This window comes from Paramormyrops kingsleyae, chromosome 23 (assembly GCF_048594095.1).
Source record: "Paramormyrops kingsleyae isolate MSU_618 chromosome 23, PKINGS_0.4, whole genome shotgun sequence".
Taxonomy (NCBI): domain Eukaryota; kingdom Metazoa; phylum Chordata; class Actinopteri; order Osteoglossiformes; family Mormyridae; genus Paramormyrops; species Paramormyrops kingsleyae.
Window position 1 is genome coordinate 13,776,098 of NC_132819.1, and position 15,714 is coordinate 13,791,811.

General features: G+C 38.6%; 1 long non-coding RNA gene across 1 annotated transcript; it reads right to left on the reverse strand.

The window, feature by feature from the left end:
- Positions 1-266: 266 nt before the first annotated feature.
- LOC111843833 (uncharacterized) lies at positions 267-13,146 on the reverse strand. The gene is made up of 5 exons (XR_002838257.1): positions 13,030-13,146; positions 2,536-2,586; positions 1,927-1,994; positions 1,645-1,773; positions 267-572 (listed from the first exon to the last, which is right to left on the reverse strand). It is a non-coding gene; the product is annotated as an uncharacterized lncRNA (long non-coding RNA).
- Positions 13,147-15,714: the final 2,568 nt, after the last annotated feature.

Sequence of the window (15,714 nt, forward strand, 5' to 3'; positions counted from 1 at the left end):
TACAGTTTATATAAAGGATAACCTTTGCCTAGTCTTTTAAATGCTATAGTATAGTATGAACAATAATGTAAACAATCCACAATCCTAATGCATGTCTCATACCTTGTGCCTTGTGATGGGTTGGCACCCCATCCTGGGTTATTCCCTGCCTTGCGCCCGCAGCTTCCGGGATACCCTGCAGACCTCTGAAACCCTGGATAGGATACGCGGGCACAGAAAATGGATGGATGGATGCAAACTGGTGCACAGTCATTTTAAAGTACCACGCAAGATGGTCATGGGTTGGAAATCAAATTGCTAACTATCCACCCATCTTCAATGCTTCTTATGTGGTACAGGTCCCTGTAGCCTCTTCTAGCAAACAAAGGGCAGAAGGCAGGGAAGAGTGTAATTTTATTCTTTATTTGTTTCTTGGTGCTTAAATTTATACACAATACTGCTTCTCATTATAGTCACAATAGCTAGCTATGTTAGCTTTGTAACATTTTCTTGGTATTTACGTGCTGGTACAAAGACTGATGTTGCTTCACCTTCCCCGCCTGCTTTCGTCATGCATTTCTGCCCCCAAGCACCTCAGGAAAGCCAGAAAATGAAGTTTATTTTCAAATCTTCGCGCAGCCTTTGACAGCATAAAGGACGGTTTGACACAAGAGAATAATGTTCAAATTCATGCTGAGAGAGCCCTCATTTACCTCAGAGGTGAGAAACATTGAATGGCGAGGTGACTTACTCGCTTGGCAGCTGTGACTTCGGGGGCAAATTAAGATCTGACCTTTACATTTGATACTTATGTTTTTCTTTTAATCGTAATTGAATCAGCATGAGTCATACAGCAAACATGCTCAGAAAATCTTGTTTTTCTTGCTATTCCACAAACAACACGATTTCTGTTTGGTACAGTTTTGACAATTCCTCTGTTGCCTGATATCCAGACAGAACGAGTAACATTTGTAGGAAATGTCTGCCATCCAGATTCCATCCAAAGGCATAATTAAATGATTACTTTCCCTCCTTTCCAATTCCTGACTGAAGAAGAAAAAGACTGAATCCCCCTAGTGGTGGACAGTTTAATGCAGTCTCATTTCTTACATTTAGATCTTAATTGAATGCTCACTCCTATTCTCATTCATACAAAACCTTTCAACTTTCACTGCTTTAAGGATCAAGCATTGTATGACGGAACAGCAGCAATAATCATCAAAAGTCCTTAACTTTCTCCGGTCACCAAAATAAGGAATATAAATGCTGGCCGACAGCCCATTTTGCATATTAATAGTAAGCTGCACATTCAGGCAAACTATTCAAAGCTCTAAGTTTGAAAACTTAAACTATTCATTGGAGTCTAGGTCATTTCTGTTCTGGAGAAATACATGCAACTTCAAACCCCCCTCCCCACATGGAAGATGAAACATAAGAAAGCACTCAAAGAGAAACAAAAAAAAGAGAAAATGGGGTAAAATCTATTCATTATATTCTTCTCGGCCACGCAGTCAAAACCATTACAGTGACTTTGCTTTCTTGATAATGCCACATCAAACCGTGATAAATATTTCACTGCACTGTCAGATTCCTATATGGCTGATTTAATGTTTTATTGATGCTGAGGCAACACCCCAAGTGATGCTTGGTTCATTTTGAACTTACCTACTGTAGAGAGGTGAGGAAAAGGTCACTGTTTAAGGATATGTCTAGCCAGGTGCTTCTTACATGTGAAGCAATCTGTGAAACGTATACGAGAATCTCCTTAATGTCTGGCAAATTTCCTAGGGCACACTGGGAACAGGATAACAGCCATTAGTGAAAAGAAAATGGTTAACCCAGGCGCCTTTTAGTTCATTCTTGTGCCACAAATCCTTACCAACCCGAGCATACAAAATAAGAAACACTTACAGCTTTCCGTAAACGGCTTAACGTCTGACTGCTTACCAAGGATTACATTCATCAAATTTTCTGCAAAATTGGAAGACAACGAAGAAGAAAAAATATTTCATACTCTTCACCAAAAAGCGTAGGGTACCATGGATTGCAGGAGCGTGAGCAATATGGAGAACAGAAAAGAAAAATAAATCTATTATAATTCCACAGAATAAAGAATTTACAGAGCAGAACACCACAAGGTTCTAAATACTGCATATACGGAACAAAATTTATAAGTGGTCAGACCAAGGTAACTCCCGTAGGATTAATTATGGTAAAATGAGTAATTAACCATGCAGTGATTGATCTGTGTTCACATGTTTAAGAAAGCAATCAAAGAATGCATATAAGCTCATATTTAAAACCATACATTTTTAATGTAAATATAAGAATTTTTTATTTTTTTTAATCTAGATTTTTTTTTTGTGAAGCGAATATTTCACCAGGGCCTCACACTTCCAGGGTTCAAATCCCCCCTCTACTCTGTATATGTGGAGTTCACTCTGTGGGTGTGTGTGTGTCCTGTGAGTTTTTTTTTCCCTCTACTTGATATTTCATGCTAAAATGGAATCAATAACTGATTGGCACTGTGCGGCATAACGGTACACTGATAAATACCTGCATTAGATGATTCCTACTTCTTTTTCCCCCCAAACGGCAAGAAATATCCTACGGAAAGAAAAAAAAAAACACTTTCAGGTCTGCCACGTCTAAGCTGTCTGGCTCTGTAATTACAAAGTCATTGGCATCAATCATTCTGTTGAGAGAGCCTCATTTTTTATCATCAATTACAGAATTACATTTTGGACACCAATCAGACAGACGCTGTCTCGAGCTGCCGGCGCCACTGTCATGCCTGTTAATGGAATTTTAAATCTCTTATGGAGAAGTGCAGGGAACTACTTAAGTGTGGCTCTCAATTAAGGAAAGAGTAATTTAGCTAATCTCCTAGGAGTTAGCGATAGGCCGCAATCAATGTGAAATTCATGTATGTGCGTCTCTTAACAGCGAGCGATTTTGTCCTTAAGCCGTTTCTTTGTCTAGTTCGTAAGATGCTCCCAGGATACAAAAAGAAAAAACTGATGCGATTAATAATTGATAAAGAAATTGTGCTATATCAAGGAGACAGTAATGCTGAAATTTCATTCCAAAAACAGAAATCGAATAGATTTTAGACAAATCCGTCTTCAATATCAAATTCTATTCTTTTCTCTCAGTGATTTACATACAGGCAGTACAGCAACTACTGAAATGTACGATAAGTGAGAGGTGACGAAATAACTGTCCCATAATATATGAGGTGTGGTTTGAGCATTTCAGGTACGTCCTTAAATATTTTCTTTTCTAACATTCAAATTTCAATGGTCAACACAATTCAGTATCAGCGCTAATAGGGTACAAATACAAGGTAGGTTATATTGACAGTACTTGTCATTAACATTATATTTAAATTTATATTATTGCTTAAAAATGTGGCTCTCCGGATGTTTGCCAAATATAAGCAAAATCGGTATGCTCTTTTTCGTTTATGTATATAATTGAGTAATTAATCGGAGGATAATGTGGAAGCTTCAACTGAAATATGCACAAGTTAACAGATTTACTGTCCTGACCATAAAAAAGTGAAAAATGAAGCATAGGTCTGTTAGCATGCTGATACAAATGCTATTTTACAATATTGCCGCAATTTAACAAGATATGGAGTCAGGTATATTGATTTTTCCCCCTCTCTAGTGCAGTTTGCCAAAGCAGATTTATCTCAGGAAGGAATCTGTTTAGCTGGCATAGAATATGTACATTTAGTAGACTGTCAAAAATACAGAGCGAGAGTTAGAAAGGCTGCAAGCTGACAAACTGCACAATAGCTTGTGATATTTAGAAACCAGAACAGAATATGAATGTGATCCTGCACATACTGCAGAATACAGGTAGAGAGGCAGCAATAAATGATGAGTATTATAGTAGGTAGTAATATGAACACATTATTTTATATTATATACATACACTCAATACCCTCCTACATAAATGAGGAGATGAAAATTACAGGCCGTTAGCCCTCCTTGGGCCTCAGTGACTGATTTTAATGTATTTCTCCTTTAACTTTGTCAAGGTTAAACATTAGTAACATCCATTACTAAAGCAGTTGTAGTTTTATATTCAAGTTCACAAGTTTTGGGCTGACGTTATGGCTGCATGCTGGACGACGCAATCTGCAAGTTCATGCACATTTCATGGCAGTGCGTGGTTCCCTATAGATGATTCACCAGTATATATACTCCACTGTCACCAAATATTTTCTTGTCAATAAGAAATCTGCAAATCTGTGAGAATGTTATTGTTTAAACTGTGCCGAGAACTGAGCATCTCACAGTGAATGTGAGCAACAATTTAACAATTTTAACAATTTTCCCGCATTTCCTTGGCTCTCAGTCAGTCAGTCAGTCAGATAGACAGACAGACAGACAGACAGACAGACAGTCAGTCAGTCAGATAGACAGACAGACAGACAGACAGACAGACAGTCAGTCAGATAGACAGACAGACAGACAGACAGTCAGTCAGTCAGATAGATAGACAGACAGACAGACAGACAGACAGACAGTCAGATAGACAGACAGACAGACAGTCAGTCAGTCAGATAGACAGACAGACAGTCAGTCAGTCAGATAGACAGACAGACAGACAGTCAGTCAGATAGACAGACAGACAGACAGACAGACAGACAGTCCACTATTTCTATTATTACAACACCTTGTTTCAGGGGGCACAAATAACTTAGCTACTCCCTCAAGTAGAAATCATATCAGACAAATATAGTAACTGCCCAAAAGACATGAACTGTTATGACTGATTAATAATAAGTGATCAGTATGTAATAATGTAATTAACCCAAAACTAAGAGTGCACCATTACATTATTACTGCCCATCATGCAAAGTGTTACAATAATAATAGCAGTAGTAGTGAAAAACAATTCTATGCATATCACACCTATATTACCATTACACTTTATTAGATATATAACCCTTTATTATTAGTATTTTATGAGGTACAATGTTAATTAAACATATTACAACTATGTTAGCATTATTTGATCTTGAAGGTGCCCACATCGTCAAGGGCGACTGTTTAATGAGCCTCCATTGTCTCCCTTTAACCCCATCTCAGACTGACTTTCCCAAGGAGAATCACAGAATTTCAAGCACAGTAACTGTGTTATTCAGCGATAATCAGTACGTAGCTAAACTTTTCATAAAAAAATATATATTTTTCAGGAGTATTACATTATTTTTACTTAGAATTTGTATATTACATCATTCCGGATATACCTCTTAGATATAGGCATCCAAGGATATTTTTTCACATTTATAATTTCACATTTCTAATAATGAATATTTACCGGTATCACTGGCTATAATTGATAAAAAGGTGTCAAATGTCTCCTTTGAGCATCTTGAATTGCAATATCTGAGGTAATTATCCGTGTAAATATAGTATAAATGTAGTCATAACTAATGCCTTTTTTAAAATATAATTTGTATTTTAAACATATTGTACAACGATATACATGCATGGTAAAGGAAACTGTGTTCTGTTTAAGTGATTCTTTCTGGGTAGTTTCTTCCTCGTTTTGGGGTGCCATGAGTTAAATACAATATCATGGACTACAAATATACTCAAAAGTCTTGCATGCAAGGATACCCTTCGCCTCAGTAAAATATCGAGAACAGTTCATTTAAGCCTGAATTTTCAATTAATGTTATGAATACAAATGTCCTTTAACAGAAGAAAGAAATGTTTACACTGATTGTCTAGGATGATGACATTTCCTATGCGTCTAAATGTTTTACTGTCGGGGCCAAGCAATAAAACTGATGTTAATGCATCTGAAAAGCTCTCCAAACTATGCCTGGAATATTCCAGAGACGTACTTCATTAACAGTGTGATTTTAACATCCCCATGTCACGTTTCATGCGTATTACTCATCTATTCAAAAACGGTCCCCATAGGGGGAAAAAAACGGATATTTATCACGTTATGGGGACATTGTGTCCCCATAAGGATAGGTAAACCCGCTCGCACACACACACACACACACACACACACACACACACACACACACACACACACACAGTGCCCTACACAATTATTGGCATCGCTTGAAAAGATTTGTAAAAAGGATTAGAAAACATCCACCTTTTGGTGTAATAGCTTCATTTCACACTGAAAAAAAATAGAAAATTCCAACCTTTCATTGAAATAAATTTAATCAAAGAAAAAGAAATCCATCATCAAGAAATAATTATTTTTACCAATAATACATCTGCCACAATTATTGGCACCCATGGAAATTACAGTGAACACAATGTAACTGAAGCATGTTCTCCATGTAAATTGTACATATTTGAGTTGATTGGAGTGGGTAGGAAAGTTCAAGCTGTAATCCATGACTTCCTGATTAACTGGGGTACAAAGATGAGGTGACACAGAGGCCAAACTCCCTTTGTCATCCATCAACATGAGAAAGAGAACACACAAACCAAATGAGGGAGAAGCGTGTTGACCTCCATAAGGATATGGGTATAAAAAATTGCTACTCAACTGAAAACCTTCATGCTAACAGATTATATGGAAGGTTATCCACAAACGTACAGGTAAGTGCCTGGAGTTTGTGAAACGCTACTACAACTTTGACTGGAGCCATGTTCTATGGTCTGATGAAACAAAAATTGAGCTTTTTGGCATTGTACATTCAAGGTGGGTTTGGTGTAAAAAGAAGGATGGCTGTAATGAAAAGAACCTTATTCCAAATGTAAAATACAGTATGGTGGAGGGTATGTGATGTTGTGGGGCTGTTTTCCCTCCATAGGCCCTGGAAACCTCGTTAGGGTATATATGGCATTATAGACTCCAAGAAATACCAGCACATCTTAAACCAAAATTTGGTTTCCTCTGCCTGGAAACTAAAGCTGGTCCATCACTAGATCTTCCAGCAGGACGATGATCCTAAGCACATGTCCAAATCAACACAAAAATGGTTAGCTGACTGCAGAATCAAGCTTCTGCCATGGCCATCTCAGTCTCCTGACCTGAACCCCACTGAAAACCTGTGGGCTGAGTTGAAGAAGAGAGCTCACAAGAGAGGGCCTAGGACCCTGGGTGATCTAGAGAGATTCTGTAGAGAGGAATGGTCTCAGATGCCCTGCTCTGTATTCTCCAACCATATAAAAAGCTATAGAAGAAGACTCAGTGCTGTTATACTGGCAAAGGGAGGTTGTACAAAATGTAATGTAGTAAATGCTGGGGTGCCAATAATTGTGGCACATGTGTTTTTGTTGAAAATAATTATTTCTTGATGTTTTTCTTTGATTAAATTTATTTCAATGAAATGTTGGGTTTTCCTAATTTTTTCACTGCAACACCAAACTACTTCTAACCCTTTTTTAGAAATCCTTACAAGGGGTGCCAATAATTGTGGATGGCATTGTGTGTGTGTGTGTGTGTGTGTGTGTGTGTGTGTGTATAAAAAATGGAGCGTCCACCATAAATAAATGTCATTGATGAACAAACACGTGGTGGAAAGCGCTTACAGTGCTTATTTTGGTCTTTTTAAACATGACAACATATGGAGAAAATGAACTATGGTCATTCTTTTCTTTTTTTTAACTTTACTTCAATCTCGCTACTTTGCCTTGCGGTGACCAGTCTGCGTCTATCTACCTACCTGAGGCTAATGCAGCGTGCACAGAAAACATGACGGGAAAGAAAAGTCATTACAATAAGGGCTTTGAGACAATGTAACATTGTGAAAATGCATTGTATAAATAAAACTGAATTTAATATTTATGTACAGTATTGTACTGTACTATAATTTGGAAAACTTTTGAAACAGCTGCACTGTATTTTGTATCTTTATCATCTTATATTCATGAAATAAATATACAATTGTTAATTAGATGGTAATCTGCCTAAGACAAAGAAGAAGAAAAAAATCGGTTATAATAATCATCCGCTTATATTGATTAATTTCTGATTAATCAGATGTCATCACTATAAGCGGTTTCCACTGTACAACTAAAGATTGATTCTGATGCAAGCAAATCTGAGCAGAAAGCTTCCGTGGCTGGATGCCTATAGACCCACTATAGCTTGCTGCTGGTCCTCTAGATGTTGCAGATTTGCATTCCCTCTTGGAACACCCAGACCCAGAACCGAGTTTGTAGCTGATGGTGAAATGATAGCCCGCCTCCCAGAGGAGTGACACCCGTCAACCCTTTGGAGAAAGCCTGAGGAGGTCAACCACAAGGCCTGAGAGCTGATTTCCCAGGACACTGGCAGTCAAACTCACTGACAATATCGAGGTCCAGAATGTCCTGGACTGTGACTGAAAAACATTCCTGGAGGACATACTTCTCCTAGTCTGCCAAGTACGGGACGTTGGCCCTGACTCAATAGGGATCCACCAGGTAATGGATCATATAGCGGGAGCCAATATCAGTGGCAAGGTATTGGTTCTTGATAGGACAAGAGGGATCAGACAAGGTTAGTAACCCAAAACATTGAAAAGGGCTTGACCTCTAGGTCAGGGATCCCCAACTCCGGTCCTGGAGAGCCGGAATCCAACACAGTGATTAATTTGCAGATTTCCCTGCTCAAACACATCTTAATCAACTAATTACCACATTTAGTAGGTGTGTTTGAAGAGGGAAATCTGCATACTGTGTTGGATCTCTCCCCTCCAGGACTCAAATTGGGGATCTCTGACCTAGGGGTTGAACAGACAAGGTATATAATCTACCTAAACCATTTAAATCAGTCTGTTCCTGATTTAAACATTGCTTCTGACCACTGGATTGGGGGTAGTATCACAAAGAAATGCAGACCATAGTCCCTATAGGCATCAGGGCTGGTCAAGCCTATAAGCAAACACAGGCGGCTGTCTTGGGGCGCAGACTTGCATGCCAGTTTTACTCAGATGGGGGTGCTACCTGTGATGCTCGAAATGCCATGCGTACACAGGAAGTAAAGGGGGGCCTTTGTTAGTGACAGGACCCTCAAAGATCCGACATAGATGGAGTACCTGCCGGAAGAGGACTTGAGCCAGTTCCCATGCTGAGAGTATCTAAGGCAACAGAAGTACATGAGAGACTTTTGAAAATCAATCCACCATGGTGAGTATTACAATGTGGTGCTTCGAGAAAGACAAATCTATAATAAAATCAAGGGCGATATGATACCGTGGCCAGGATGGCCCAGGAAGTGGGTGCAGGGACCTGGCAGGTGACTGTCAAGTCATCCTAGATCACTCACAGGGAGGTCAGGACAAAGGTGTCTGTATCTTTGCCACCAATATCATTATATCTCTCTGTGCGAGAATACTGGCAATAGAATTAAGCATACCTCTTTAGTTTTGGTAGTGTACCTGTTAATTAACTGAGAGAAGGCTGCCCCAGCACCAATTTCTGAGGCACTGGCCTGCATTGTGAAAGGCTGAGTACGATCAGAATGCTTAAGGATGAAAACAGATGTAAGGTCTCCAAACAACTTTCGAGCTTTTGGGGACCATTTTACAGAACACTGCACAGCTTTCAGCAGATCAGATACATAAGGGCTGCGATGGAACTGAATCTAAAAATAAAATGTCTGTGAAAATTAACAAAACCTAAACATTGGTATTCCTTTGTTAAGGTGGGTCATTCTAATACCACCTTAACATTTTTGGGGACCATCTTTGTTTATTAAATAAGAAATATATAGTGTAGAAAATAGACTGATGTAATGTGAAAGACACTTCGCCAGTTTCACATGAACATGTTCCTGGTAAGCACTCACGTGTATGTTTACATGGTAATCCTCATCTAGGAAATAGATCAGAATGTCAGCAAGGAATCTGAAAGCAAAGACATTCAGCATATCCTGAAGAACACTGTTGATGAACACCTGAAAAATAGAAGGGGCATTTGCCAGCTCCAATGGCATTACTAAATGCTCAAAATTGTGGGTCATCACCCTGTCAAATGCAGATTAGGTCATAGGCACTCAACCGGTTGCATTTCGTGTTGATCTTAGAGGACTTAAGAGGATCTTAGAGAACTCATTAGGGGGATGAATGACAAAGGGTATTCAGACTACAATAGTCAATGAAGGAGGAAGCACCCCCCATCACACCCATAAAGAAAAACTTGCTGCAGGAGATGTCAATGATCTTCAGTGATCACAAGGCTTCAGTGATAAAGGTTTTGATGGCCCGTGTCTAAGTGGTAGACAAGAAATAAATGTGGAATGGTAGTCCCTAAGAGGGTTACCCTGTAACAGGCTAGTCATGAGAGATTTGAAGCACACACTAGAAAGTATATTAGGCAAGTGTCAGATATTTTTGTTAACTGACCTATTGTTAAGAAAAAACAATCAACATGGATTATGAATAGTTTGTTTTTTTTATGGCAGAGAAGCAGGACTGCTTATATTTGGTATTGTGGTTGGAGTTGAGGGGCAAGTCTATCTGAATATGAGTCTGGCAGAAAGGAACGGTGTCCTGCTAGTCATGCAAACGGTCTTCACATTACAGATTAAATGAAAAAGAGGCCTGGAAGCAAGGAAAACAATAAGAAAGGGAAAAGAAAAAAACAATTATAGTTGCCCATATACTCAACTGGCTTATTTTTAAATCAAGAACATTGGATGATTTTTTTCTGCTTCAGACGTCTTATTGATGAATGAGCAGCTGATGTCAATCTAAGATGTAGGTACCCTGAACTGATGATATTAGTTTTGACTGGATATACTGTATATGGATATATATGGACAACCTAGAGACAAACATACTAATACTTAGAAATAATCCTGTTTAATGCCCTGTGGTGAACCTCATGACCACATGCAGCATTTTGCATAGTAACAAAGTATGAATATTACAATCTAAACAAACATGAATTTTTTATTTGCAAGTCAGAGAAGGATAATAAATTTCCAAATTTCATTATATTCCACATTATCTTTCCACTACTGATCTCATTGCTGCCAGATGGACCTGGAAACAAAAGTATCTGAAAGTCTCTAGGGCCGAAGATTAGCAGATTAGATTAGTAAAGACTTTCTATTGCATCAACTATTGCAACTCAGTGCAAAACATATAGATAACTCTCCCACAGCACTGTAATAGCAATTGAACATAAGAAAGTTTGAAAATGACATAAAATGTTTTTCTCTTTGCAAGCCATGTCTCCAATGTGAAGATCCATCTGTTAAAAAATATATGTATCATTTTTTATACCGTGTCATATGCTCTTGAGCTACATAATAAACAAGCTGTTATGCAAATTATGTGTTATGTTCTAATGCAAATTCCACACAGCATAAGAAGCGAATGTTTTAATGACTGAACGGAGTGGAATTCACACAAACAGGCACATGTGGGGGGCAGGACAAGGAGTAGCAGAGATTCCGTGACCCCTCCGACCCCGCCATACCTAGTTTAGAATAACAGCAACAGGAACAACACAAAAGGACACTGCCAAAGGAAGCACATCTTTCAGAGGCAGGAAACTGGAATATTGAGCCAAAAGCCGAATAATTAAATGGTAGAGAAACATCTTTACTGGTGAAGGTCTGAGCTAGGCTTGGGCACACCATGCAGCTGCTCTGCTTGGCGAATGCCAGAAGCATTCCTATGAATATGTAACTGAGTCAAGCAAAGACAAGCAGACAAAGTAAAATGCTAAACAGCCATTTTTGACTGTACGGGCCAGTATTATCAGATACGCAAGTCAAGGTGAAAGGGAAACAGCTTCACAGAGGGTCAGGGCGTTTGATTAACCTTCTGTGGGTGAACCTCTGGTGTTCACGGTAAGCCGAAGGAGCATGGAGGGTGCACTGATCCAATCTCTAAGCAGCACTGTGACAAGGAGTCTTGACAGTGCTGTCAGTGGGACAGACACAAGGCTGGACAGCCTCTGTCTGAATGGGAGGACAACACCTCTCCATGACAAATCATTCCAGACAATCGGTTTCTGCACCTAAACTTTCAGCTGTCAAATCACCCACAGCAGAGCAAGGAAATGCCCAAGACATGATTGTTTTTCTATGCATTTCCCATCCTAATGGACATGAATCGGAAACAGCCTTAACACGTACTGTGTTAATTGTGATTAGGATCTCACTGACAGGAAATGGTAAGCTCACCCACGATAGTTTTTAAAATCTCATTTCTTTCATTACAACTTCTTTGTCTCTATTAGCAAAGGGAAACTGTTAGAATGGAGCTGATACACTGTAAGAAGCCTACAGCAGGACAGAAAGGGTTAATGGAAATTAAATAGGCAGTGATGGTCAGAAAATTGCCTGACGAATTTTTACAATCGAAAACCATACAGTGCATGACATACCGCAGTAATTTAAATATATATTAATCTGCTGTGCTATTTCAAATAAAGGTGTAACATTGGTTTAGAATGATTGCATTTTTTTTGTTTTATAACAAAAATCATCACTTTATTCATTGACTTACAAAAAATGCATCACATTAGAAATAATCAGAACTTTTAAGTAAAACATTCATTTCAGTAGCAATAAATTGAAACCCAAATTATAGTTCTGAAAGAAATGCTCTGAGTTAAAAAGTTCATTGAGAAGCAATCACACATGGTGCTTTTTAATTAGTAACACCTTTGCAATAACATAAAACACCAAATATTTGTGTTTAGTATTCCCTTTGGGAGCCAATGACTACAACAGCCATTAACAGAAAAATGACAAGAACAGAATTGAACTAGTAAAAAAAATTATGACACTTAAGAAGATGGAAATGTCTGTGTGGAAGATATGTACAAATATGTTAAACATTGCTTGTCATTGGACTTTTGTTGTGAAGTCAATACATTTGGGAGATTTTTACAGAATTAAACATCCCAGAACTTTCTGTGAGCCCTGTATATGTACGTATATAGCACATTAGTTGTATGACACATAAATATAAACTGAATAAGAAATATTTGCACTCACTCGTAACTCTGAGAAATTCAGAAATGTTATCGACCGGCCCGATAAGATCTGTCTAAAAATACAACTTTCTTTAAGGTCACATTTGCATAACAGTTCCCTTTGACTACTCACGCGGAGAAAAGACAGCTTTCTGTCCCATCAGATACAGGCAATTTCGGCAGGCGTATGCCGGGCAGCCCGCAGCAGCCACATCGCCGCCACATCCCTCCCGATGCGTCACGTGCGTAGCCGAACGCCCGCTTCCCCTCGCGGTGCGCTGACTGTGCCGCGGCGATAAGGGAACAATCAGCCAACACCTCGGCGGCGGAGAAATCCTCCCGAAGCATGATGCCGCATTTACACTTGCTGCTTCTTGCTCCTCGTGTCCGCAAATAATAGAATTTGCTCTGGAGTCATCTTCTCCCATTGTACGACGAAATGATATTATTCAAATCATGTATATCATGGGGAAAATGTACCCAGACAATCAACACGTTCTAGACATAATAAAGGTGCTTTTTTTTTTTTTTTTTTTTTTTTACTGGGCCCTAGGGGAATGTTACTTACCCAGGGATGAGAGATCAAACCGTGTCAGGCAAAACTGTTATATGTTTTTTTCACTCTGGAGTAAATAAATGAAAAATAGTCACATTCATTGCTGCTTCTCATGAATTAATTAAAGTGTAAATGGAAACTGAATACTGTAGCAAAGAACAACAAATACAAGAATCACGGTCATTGCTGAATGACGAGGTGCTATCTTAAATTAAGCATGTGTACCAATAAAGTAGGTGTAAGTCTTATACGTCTCTTTGGGTTAAAGAAATTAGAGTGAATGGTTGAATGGTTATAGGTGGAGAGAAATTGGGGGGGGGGGGGGAGTTTTTAGGATGTGAGGATGCACATTGGAATGTAGCCACATTCCCCTTCAAACTACATAAAAAAAACACCTTTTTTCCAAAAATAGTTGCTGTAAAAGTGAGAGGTAGTATAATCTGGGTTGTCCTATATTGGGCCCAACGCGGCATTTAGAGAACATACAGTAGGTGAAGATGCATTAACCACAAGACCATTTAAAATCCTCAGACCACCTCAGTACATCAAACCCAGAAACAAATCCAAGTAACACGTGGAATAAACAGTCAGGATTCCAAACAGCCAGAATCTGCACCGGAAGCTGAAATCCTGGCGAGAATACAGGTCAAGTGAACAACCTTCTGCACTCTAAATGTTTGCATGTTAATGATTCAGTGAGACATATTCAATTTAACAATCCAGTTAAGGATTTAATTGGTTATATTCATCATTAATTCTAAAAATTCTTGCAAGCCTCGCTTCAGTTACATTTATGGATTGGCCTGCTTTGTGCACTGGAATAGAATCAGCAAGCCTGCACTATGCTAAGCTAGGGAAATGTATTCCTGATCACTGCTCACCTCATCACAAAGCCCTCAGAAAGCCAAAGAGCCAGCTTCCAATGCTGTGCTAAAATGTTTTTTCTTTGATGATTCCAGAAAGAGTTGAAATATGTGTAGGATGAAATAAAATGATTGGAACCTGCAAGTGAATAACACGATAACCGAAAAACTGAAAAGGGAAAATAAAATTAAACTTAACGCAATGAGTAAAATTACAGCAGTCTGGAATTCTGGAAATGGAAAGAAATTGGTCAGGCAAATAAATTTTCTGTTACTAGAAAAATCAGTAATGCACTCCATCCACAGATGATACGATCCATGACCACGATGGCCAAAACTACAGATAAAAGCGAACCATCTATGGACCCCATATATAATGTGAATTGGTAACATTGTACTTCTGGGGACACAAATAACTCATTTATTACTCTAGAACAAATCATGAACTAATATAGTTTCTGCATGAAATATTACTGATGAGTGAACATGGGATCAGTATATAACTATCACATAGTTATTGGTTAATTAATGCATTAAGTAAGCATGTACTACTACATTGGTTCCCCCCCAAATACAGTGTTGTCCATGATAGAAGGTACATTGTACATTATTATACAGTACCGTACAGTACTGTACTCTTGAATGAATGGGATTCTGACATTTTGACATAATTCTCAAATGAAAATAGAGCAATGAAAAAAAGATCATGTATCAAGGGATGATGGAACAATGAAAACCATGCTTTTTATACATTTTTATAACCCATACACTGCAATAATGTGGCAACAAATGCAATCAGGGAGAATGCTAGATGCAGACTGGATGAGAGTTCTGCAGGGAAGTGTGGACATATGGACAAAGGGAGAAGAGTGATTCACAGGGTTTGAATCTTATGAACCGTTTATTTCTGGAATTTTACAGGTTTTTTAACCAAGGTAAACCATGAATAATTCTATGTGCCTTTTGTTCTGTGTACTCTGTAAAACTGGAGCCACGATGTCTCGTCTCTCTGTATACTTGTATACTTTGAATAACTGAAACCATGGTTACAGAAATCGCAAGAATGGGGGTCCACTGTAAACTTATATTGGAACTTCCTTTGGGTGAGCAGAATTGGGGTGTGTCTTTGTACATTCTGATTTCCTTTCAATAATGCGAGGTCCCAGCTGCACTATGACATGTGATGGGCAAAGTTGTCAACATCCAAGGTCAATCCAACCAAAGCCTAATTTTAATGCCAGTTCTAATATGTTTTACTTCAGACATCTTTGACATTGGACCCCAGAATTCACAATATTTTGATCTGGCTGAAGGTTATAAATCTGACAGTTAAGCTACAAAATGTTGTACAATGATTACTGTAGCCTTTATAAAATACCACAGCAGCAGCTTATCCAGA